This window comes from Montipora foliosa, chromosome 2, assembly GCF_036669935.1.
Source record: "Montipora foliosa isolate CH-2021 chromosome 2, ASM3666993v2, whole genome shotgun sequence".
Classification (NCBI taxonomy): domain Eukaryota; kingdom Metazoa; phylum Cnidaria; class Anthozoa; order Scleractinia; family Acroporidae; genus Montipora; species Montipora foliosa.
Window position 1 is genome coordinate 15,817,517 of NC_090870.1, and position 10,000 is coordinate 15,827,516.

General features: G+C 40.0%; 1 protein-coding gene across 1 annotated transcript in view; it reads right to left on the bottom strand.

The window, feature by feature from the left end:
• LOC137992547 (neural cell adhesion molecule 2-like) overlaps nt 1-10,000 on the bottom strand; it is a 26,793-nt gene that overhangs the window by 15,978 nt on the left and 815 nt on the right. The window lies entirely within an intron of this gene.

A 10,000-nucleotide genomic window follows, 5' to 3' on the forward strand; every position in this document is an offset into this window, starting at 1 on the left:
GAGAAGATTCACGGAAAACGGAATTTGAAATGTTATGAAGGGGTAAGTATTTGAAAGTTTTTGCAGACTTTATGCTTCGATGTATTGTGCACATAAATGAGTATCTGTTCTTCTCTTTAAATGAGATTTTACAGCACTATCAGTAAATACGGTTAATGTTACGTGACCGTACTAAAAGGGCTATTCATGTCGCGATCAGCGGGTCTAATTTGCAGGTCGCAGGTCGCGGGTTGCAGGTCATTGTTTCACCAATACAGAAAGTATCCTAAACATTCATAAAAGCTAACCTTAGTCCTAAAAGCTTTTGTTTAGGCCTAATTAGGCCTAAGGTTAGCTTTTAAGAATGTTTAGGTTACTTTCTGTATCGGTGAAACAATGACCTGCAACCCGCGACCTGCGACCTGCAAATTAGACCCGCCGTGTCGCGATAGTTATCTTCGCGTTCTTTGTAGTCGGTCGTTCAAGGTCATACAATCAACGGGTTCCTAACGTACACCTGCACTGGCCAAATCTGTTAAAGCCTCATTCATTAGTGCTAAAGAGCACGGTGTAATGCTTACCTGCTACGTGGTAGAACCTGTTCAAGTGGCTATTTTAATAGGGTCTAGCTATAAAAGCCTCAGTCAGTCGTCCAAGGTTCACTTGGCAGTTTGTCTTCTATAGTAAATCAACTAGCTGTTTGCAATTTGTCAAAGTTCTCCCCCTCCCTCCCTCTCTCCCTTTGGAGATGGGTTGTATTTATCGCTTTGCCGTCATTAAAATTGGGTCGCTCCTGCGTGGTGTGGGTTAAGTTTGCGCAGCGACTTCCCTCAAGCTTGTTGGCTCGTTGCCTTTGTACATTGCTCACTAGTCAACACTCTTGTCCGATCCAGCACTTCCTGTTTACCACTCAGCTCGTTGTCCTGGAGAGATCTTTGTCACGCAATCTGGAAGTCGCATAGGCTAACCAGCCGCAAGGCAGTAAAACCCCAATACGTCTGTTTTCTAGTTCCATTGCGCCTTGCGTTATGTGTTTAAAAGCGAATTATGCATGTTGATACCAAGGACACAGTGACATTAATGGTTAATATTCCTTGACAGGCTTCTTGTTCTTCATTGTTCTTCATTTCCGTTATTCTTCGGTAACTCTTAGAATTTGAGTTCAAATTTGTTGTAACTACCACATTTTATCACATTTTTCCAGTATTACGTCAACAACCATTTACTATACATATGTAAATAGAAGCAATCCAATGTAAACTCTCATTGTACCTGAAGAAGACTGGTTTGGCCAGCCGAAATATAGTACACCACTAAACTCAAATCTACGTTTTATCGGCTTTTGCTCAAAATATTTAGCTTCTCAACATGAGAGCACGAGAAAACAGGCGAAATTTGAGCGATAAACAACGAGAGAGAGACAAGGAGGAGGGTGGGTGGGAAGGAGAGAAAGAGCCAGATAAAAGGAGATAAAATTATAGCGACAGGTAGCGGAAGACAGAGCAAACACGAGCAGGGGAAAACAATGCTGGTGACTAAAACCGGCGAAAAGAGAAATAAAGAGAATTGGACTAGTTTATAGCAATAAGTAGGCTGGACTGGTCGTGTGGTAAGCGGACTAGATACAGGAATATCTGAAAACAAACACGTAAATAAATAATAATTGAGGAGCTTGCCTAAATATATTTTTTATAAACGAAAACGTAAGCATATTTATCTTCTTTTTGTCGTTTCATCGGGTTAGGCTATTGAAGATAAGAGATTAAATTCTTTAACTTAATTTACGTAGTTTCGTAGATCACATTGGTTGATCAGTGATACAGAAAGAATAGCCCTTTTCACGGTTTCTGCAAACACGGCTTAAAATAAAATGAATGCATGGGATTTTGGCCGAATTGAAAACTCTAAAACTCGGCTACAAAGCGGAAAATTAGATCATTGCACACGGCGCAACGTCTGAAAAATTCGTGGAAATTTGCATGATATCATTTTGAATGCAAGGGTTTACATGAAATTTAACATATAGATTTAGGCACCTGGTGAGCGGTCAACTTGGTCACGTAATACTGGTCAGTGGATACCCTGTTTTGACAGGTGTTAATTGACCATAACATGGATGCCCAATATGTATACTAGCTGGAGTATGGCCACCTCGATGAGTTGTAAAGACTCTAAAGTTGAGCCCGCGATATGGTCATGTGATACTGGTCACATTGGCATACATGGAGGGGTGGACGGTCGGACGGTGACCAACATTTGCTTACCCACGGTGCTCCGCGCGCGCGTGTCTTCGGCACGCGGAGCTGCGCTATAAATTTTATTTACGGTACTTATAGCTTGATTCCGATCGCCATAGACGTCGAAAATTGCCACACCAATGTCTATTCCAAGAACGTGAACATGTCTAAACTCGAATCTGCCAGATCGTTTGGTGCAACAATGAAGGAGAACGTCAATCGTGCTACAAGCTGGGCTGCGTACTATCACACCAGTCGAAGGTTCTGGTACCCAAAGCCCGACACAACGGTGTCTCCTCATAACGTACCGTTGATGATGCCTCTATCCGTTGTCAACCTTCCTGCAAATGACTGTGACCTCTTACGCAACTGGGCCTCAGCATATCACGGTGCTGCAGTAAGACAAAGGACAGGGCGGCAAGAAACTACAATGGCTAAGCACGGAACATTGCCAGAGTATCTTTATCAACGCTATCTCGAAGTTGGTGATGAGGTTAATCTGAACTTCGGAGTGGATGAAGATGAAGGAACCCATGGAAATCTGAACGAGCATGAAGTGAGTGACGAAGCTAGTGACTCCGACGAAGGACAGCAAGAATTTGATGAAAGTAGTGACGAAGAAGTTGAAGTCAGTGCAGACGACAACAATTCCCAGGACCAGAAAGATGAATTAGGGAAATCGACGAATTTTCTCTTTGGTGTAAGGTCGCGATATGGAAGGGCGGTGAGGTTCAATAATCGACTGCTATTTTAAGTCAGTATCTGTTTATTACCACATTTAACCTAAGAGCAAGTTCCCGCTGCCATGTAAAACAAGGAACATATTGTACCGGTTAGCTTCCTCAGTACAATCGCATGTTTTAGACCAAGATAAACATTCAAGGCAAATCTCCGTACTGTCAGGTCTTAGTTATCAATTTTGGATTGAAGTTTCCAGAGCTACAACTTTTTGCGATTGCAAAATTGCGATTCTCGAGAGGAATTGTGTGCAAACTAGGCTCCATTACCAGCTGTTTTTCGGAAAATGAGCCCACAACTGAGCCCGGGCCCGAAAGAGCGACAGAAATAAAGCCTATGATTTGAGCAGATACTAAAAGATACGGAGGCTGTAGACAAGTCCATGACATTCACAAATACTTTGATAAAATAAGTGATAGCGTAGTTTGCTATATATGCTCCACTTGTCACCATTGTATCGGTTTTCGGCGGTTTTGTATGCGGTTTTCGGTTTTGCGGTTTTGGATGATTTTTCTTCGGTTTTACGGTTTCTAATATACCCCTATGTCTCCCTCATGAAGCAAATTAAAGCGGTTGGAAATAATGCTTTAGCAATTGCCTATAAAATTATAAAAACTCAGCTATACCTGGAGAAAAGAAAGGGCTCTTAAACAAAATGAAATACGGAAACGATTTTTTTTATGGTTGGCCATTCGTTTCAAAATCATAAGACACGTATAGTGATAATTAGAAATACAGATCACTCCTCGACGGCCGATTGAAAGATGCAATTGTTGTCCATTTTTCGTCGCTTTGAGGATTCCATTTGTTCACTTTTCAACGCTTGTGTTGTTTATCGAATTATGTTCTATTCTTGTGCTCCACAAGGGTACATTTTGTTTAAAGATCCAAGAGAACACCATTCACGTTGCATCGACTTCGCCGCCATTGCAGGTTAATTAAATCATTCTACTGTGTCCACTGGATGAAATTAACGCATTTCTGCTACCCCCTGAAACCTAAACTGTAGGCACAAAGACAATAGGCTTAATTCACGATAGCCGCCATGTTCGTTTTCAAATTGTCATGCAAATTAGCCATGTGTTATGCTGGGAGACAAATATTGAAAAAAAAGCAAATTGCGGAAAATCGGCTCGTCGAAATATTTAAATAACACTGCTAAAAAAGTCTATTTTAGAATTTAGAATTAAGAACCTCTTATAATAATTTTATATCTTTTGATTGCCTTTGACATTTTGACGTTCTACTTCGTTATCTGCTCATTTTTCACTAAAAAAAACATCCAATGAACGTGAAACAAATCATCTGTGTGGCTAAGATGTTCGCTATAACCTCTCGAACTTGTGTTGTTTGCCCCCTCAGAAGTGTGTAGCTAATTTTCATTTGCATGATAATAGCAGATCCAACTTGGCGGCCATCGTGAATAAGGTCTATACTTATCTGGGGAGTGACAGGAAATACTCTAACACGCACATTTTCCGATTTCCAACACAGGAAAAAGGCTACTCATTTGGCAACCCAGCAAAAAGCAATGCTGTTTGTCTCAAAGCAAGGTCAACTCCAGCCTCGTTTTTATTCAAAGTCCTGGAAACTGAGCACAGAACTGTCACAGTAAAATGGTCTATTTTGACACGACTGGCCAGCCGTAACTTTCACCTGACATCAATCTCTCTTGCTTGAAATGATCTATCGAATAACGAACAATTCATATAATCTGATTTTCATGCAAGACCGGCGCTTTCTGAAAAGAAATCGCGTAAGGGCCGATTTACACGGTGCGACTTTGTCGCATGCAACAACGGCTTACGACAAGCCCACGACATGATTTACGATTGTTGTGTACGTCAGAAAAAATGTCGTAGCATTTTAAAACATGTTTTAAAACGCTGCGACAATCGTAAGTCATCTCGTAGGCCTGTCGTGGGCTTGTCGCATGCGACAAAATCGTATCGTGTAAATCGCCCCTAAAGGAACTTTTAATAACTTGAGTGCTGGCGGTCAAAAAACAGTTGTAATAATCGAATCCATTAGCTAACCTTCTATCTCTTTAGTATGCATATTATTTTTCGGCAAGCGATATTCCCGACAACCGGAAATGCCGTACGTCTGTCTCGCAAGCTCTTACTACTGGGCTTCACCACCCCACCCCACCCCACCCCACCCTCCTTTCTAGGGAGCTCCCACCTTCAACGGGAAATAATGTATGCGTCGCAACATTGCACGTGAAGCAACGACAACGTTGTCGATGTTGGAGCATATTCTATGGTGAGTTCTGATCAATTTATATATCACATAAAAGATCCGTTTAGTGCACATGGCGTTGTGCGAAGCACTAAAATTCCCGTTTCTTTATAGCTGTTTCTTCGGTTTCCTGGTGGACAATCACTGAAAACTTAAGCCAAACGACAAAGGTTTGCAGTACCAAACGATGACGCCTTTAAATACAGAAACAGGCAAACTTCGTGGGATTGAACCAGGCGACGAACTCGAATCCTCGATCCACTCTTGCCACCACTTTACTTTGCAAAATGACGAGGACAGGAATCTGGTAGAATATGTGGCAATTACCACCACGGAGGGGCAAAGACAAGAAATTCTATCATGTCAATGCATGGATTTTTTGACCCTCAAAAAGAACTTCAATGCTGCATATGTTGGCATTTGCCAAGAACACCCTGAGTGAGACCAAAATCCGAAATTTGCATTCCTATAACGGACAACTGAACGGAGAAGGGTCACCGCATTCGTGGATTACGAACATTTAGATTTTGATTTAGGATACGGTCTAGCGATAGAAGCTGTAACACAAAGCGTGGAAAGCCGGAAAGCAGTGTTTCACCTCCGTGACCTTAACTTGAAACGCTTTCCTCTTCACAGAAATTCAATAATCAGGATTCTCAACTGAGTTCTGGCCCTCAATCATGCACGAACACGAGAGCCGTACTAAACCCCCTTTAACATTTTTTCAAGTTTTTCACCGGTAGTCCAGTTTACACTCAAGAAGCTTTCTTATTTACTTATACGTTTATGCCATAACCCAAATAAAATGTTTTGTGTCTTGTTGTATGACAGTGATTTTCTTTTCCTGGCAGAATAGTTCACATATTCGCTGTTGTTTCAACTTTTCTATTTCGGCCTCTGCTTCAAAAAAGGCACACATTTCAACGGCTCACACTAATGAGTTATGATCTGTGGACAATCCATGCCTGGGACCTTTCCATGGTCTATATATACTATTTCCTTGAACAGAAATTGTGTAACGTACTAAAAACCTTCAATTAAGGTACATTTTTGAGATCCTTGCAAGGAAAACCAAATGTTGAAAGAAATTTTTTTTTATTTAACCGGTTAGTTGAAGATCGAAAGCTTTATGGAAATTTAATCTTTTTTTTTCAAAAAGTGATACCTGAAAGTTATCTTATTTCTTGAGGCCAGTGACCTTTTCGGTTTTTGAAAATGCCAGCTGGGCTTTTTACCAAAAACTGCAAAACGAGCCCTCCAATAACGTGCGAGACTGTTTTTCACAGATTTCGAATTCTTCTCTGTTGTGAACGTAGGACCAACAAAATCTAAAAGGATTTGAACATGCCGCGGGCCATGCAAGTTCTTTCTCAGAGAAGATCCTTTAAAAGACTGAAATGTTTGTATTCGAAATTCTGTTTTTAATTTATATTACCAAATATCCTATACGAAATGATGAGCAACATCATCAGCAACATCATCGTAGTCGATTTATCAAACTATGATGGTGAATATGGTGAAGCAGATCGAGGTGGGTTTGAATCGGCTATTCAAACCTGTTTCTCTGGCTATTCGTACGGGATCCGTACACCGACCCACATTTGCTATTTAAACGGAAGTCTTCTTAAAATGATTATTACAGGCTCAATAACACTCAGAAAATCTTACGTCGTCTTTAAGTCTCTTTATACACAGTTCAGCTATCAAACAGAGGGACTGATGCCTGTTTAATTTCACGAAATACCTCCGCTTTGTTCGATGTCACCGGCCATCTGACCTACCTTGTGTTCTTAGAATAATAATAACAATTTATTATAGAATGATTATTACAGGTTCTAATCCTAACCTTGAACGACATAGCCACGCAGTTATTGAAAGCTAACCGTTTTCAAATGGGTGCTTAGACTCAAATACTGTTTATCAGCGGTATTTGAAATGGGTGCTTAGAGGACTCCCGTGTGAATAGCAAATATAGGTCGGTGTACGGGTCCTGTACGAATAGCCACCAGAATGTATCGTATCTAAATCAGCCGAGTGTTTTAGTGTGTTGGCTGGCCAGAATAGTTGGAGATCTTCGGAGTTAAATCAGCAATCTAAATCATTTGCAAAGAATATCTGCAATTGCAACTGCTCATAATTTCAATTTTATCAATTTAGTTTCCGCAGGTCAAGAAAATAAACATTTCATATACCCTATCATTCATACTTTCACTGGATTTAATTCGGTATTTAGCCCCATACCCTCCAAAAAAAAAAAAAAGACGAGGTAAAAGGAGATGAAGGTCAAACGCATTGGTATTGTTTACTGATGTGCCCAAGCAGGCAATAAGAAGGTCTTACAGGGGGTCACATATTGATTACGGAGAACCATCTCGCTCCGCCCTTTATCCATCAGAGAAAGGAAAGATGAGACGACCCGCCCTTCCATCAAAGCACTGAAAAATACGTTCCATTTAGGAACAGTCACAGTCTCAAATCTGGACTGGACTCTGCACTCTGGATTCACCAGTACTAAATGTAAATTTATCTCATCCTCAAAAAAAAAAAAAACTCTGTTTTTTAAATCGAAAAACATTTTTTTTTTCTTTTTTTTAAAAGAACTTCCTGTTTTATCTTCTCAAAGCACGTTGCACTATGGTGGTTGAAGTCCCATTTCTATCGTGCTTTTACGAGTAGCAAGTGAAGCGCTCTTGAAATAACAATTGAAACGCTCTCGAAATATTCTCGTCGAGTTTCTTCGTGGACAGTATTACGAGGAGCGAAACCTCTGGCATCCATGGTAACCCCCGTGAAACCTCCAGCTGAAAGTAGCCATGTTTATTGGCGACTTTGCCAGGATAATTAAAAATTAAAATTGAAATTTTTTACGGGTGCAAACACATAGATACTGCATGGCTAGAAATCCCATTTGTGCACACCGTCTTCAAACACCTTTCACTGATGAGATAAGAGCCACATAAAACTTCACTCGCTCTGCCAGTTGTTATCAAACTCTTACAACATACCGCGTTGAGTGTTTTCGAGTGTTTTCAAAAGTTTTGTTCGCTCTCGACCAAAGAAGAAAGTCGACAACAATATTTCGAAAGTGTTTTACTCGTTATTTCGAGAGCGCTTCTCCTGTTATTCGTAAAGCACGATAGAAATGAGACTTCAACCACCATAGTTCAACGTGCTTTGAAGAGGATCTTGTAAAAAAAAAAGGTTTTTGCATTAAAAAAAAGAACAAGGTATTTTTCTTGAGGATGAAAGAGTAAAATTTTAGTACTGGTGAGTCCAGAGTGCAGGCCAGATTTTAGACTATGCCTTCCTCTCGTTCGTTGTCTTTACCCTGTCTCTTATTAATTAAAGTGCGTCAACATAGTGGAATGCGAGGTGAAAAAGTGCACGAATACTACAATAGAAAGAGAAATGTTGCTTTTATCAATCCCCAACCAATGAGACCGGAAACGGGAAAAATCACGCGGGTACCTACATCAGTACAAAACATAATTTGATAACAAACTACATTTTTCTTTGAAAGCTCGGTGCCTGTTTTTGTTCTTCATTATTCTTCATGCTTTCTCATTTAATTTATTTGTTTGCTTTTTTCCCTAGTCTTGATTTGGCTGAGATTTCATTTTCATTTTCGTTAACTTACGTGTCGATTACTTAATTGGTTTTTGGCCCGTTTCCGGCATCTGTCCGTTTTGGTACACTCAAGTTTAAGCGTGCCACGGGATAGAAAATGGGCTGCAAAAATAGATCGTCCATAATATGTCTAGCAAATAGTCCGACTCGACATTGAGAGACAATATAGTAGTGCATTTCTAAACAAGGGAAAATATCTGTCAATGACGGTACATAAACCTTTCCTTCAAGAGTTTATTTCAAAAGGTGTTTGCCAATACTGAGCCGGAAAGACTGCCTAATATTTTCTACGCTTCGCTGAACTATATAGCTTTACTGATTTTCTACGTGGCCTGAGTATTGATGATACGAACCTTATGTCGTTGTAAAGAAAGGACCGTTCATTATCACTTTTGCCATTGTTGTTGTTCACATAATAAACATGAAAGTCACGAGATTTGTCTAGAGGTGTGATCAGTAAAACGATAATTCAATTAGGGGCTCGAGGTTTCAGTAAACAACAAAGCACAGTGGGAAAAGATGGAATAAAATTTTAGCAAGGCAAATGTGCAATACTTTGACACTAGAAACATGCTTTAAAAGTAGCCTTAGTTGCTCCTGCCGGCGGTGCTGTTATAGATATCTCGATTTATAGCTACTGTAGTTCCCATAGATTTGAAAAGAACTTCAATGGTAAAATCATACTGAGGTAAAATATATTAATCACTTTTGCCATTGTTGTTGTTCAAATGATAAACATGAAAGTCACGAGATTTGTCTACAGGTGTGATCAGTAAAACGATAATTCATTCACGGGGTTCGAGGTTTCAGTAAACAAAAAAGCGCAGTGGGAAAAGATGGAATAAAATTTTAGCAAGGCAAATGTGCAATACTTTGACACAAGAAACATGCTTTAAAAGTAGCCTTAGTTGCTCCTGCCGGCGGTACTGTTATAGGTATCTCGATTTGTAGCTACTGTAGTTCCAATCGATTTGAAAAGAACTACAATGGTAAAATCATACTGTGGTAAAATCATACTGAGGTAAAATCAAGTCCGATCTGGGAGGATTTAGTGTGCCAGTCGCTGTTGCGTCTCGCAAAATGACAGGGGCACCCAACGTAAATTTTCGGAAAATATCTGTTCGGAAGACGATTTGAGATCTAGAATTTTCGGAACATTTGTTGTAAAATTTCTTGTT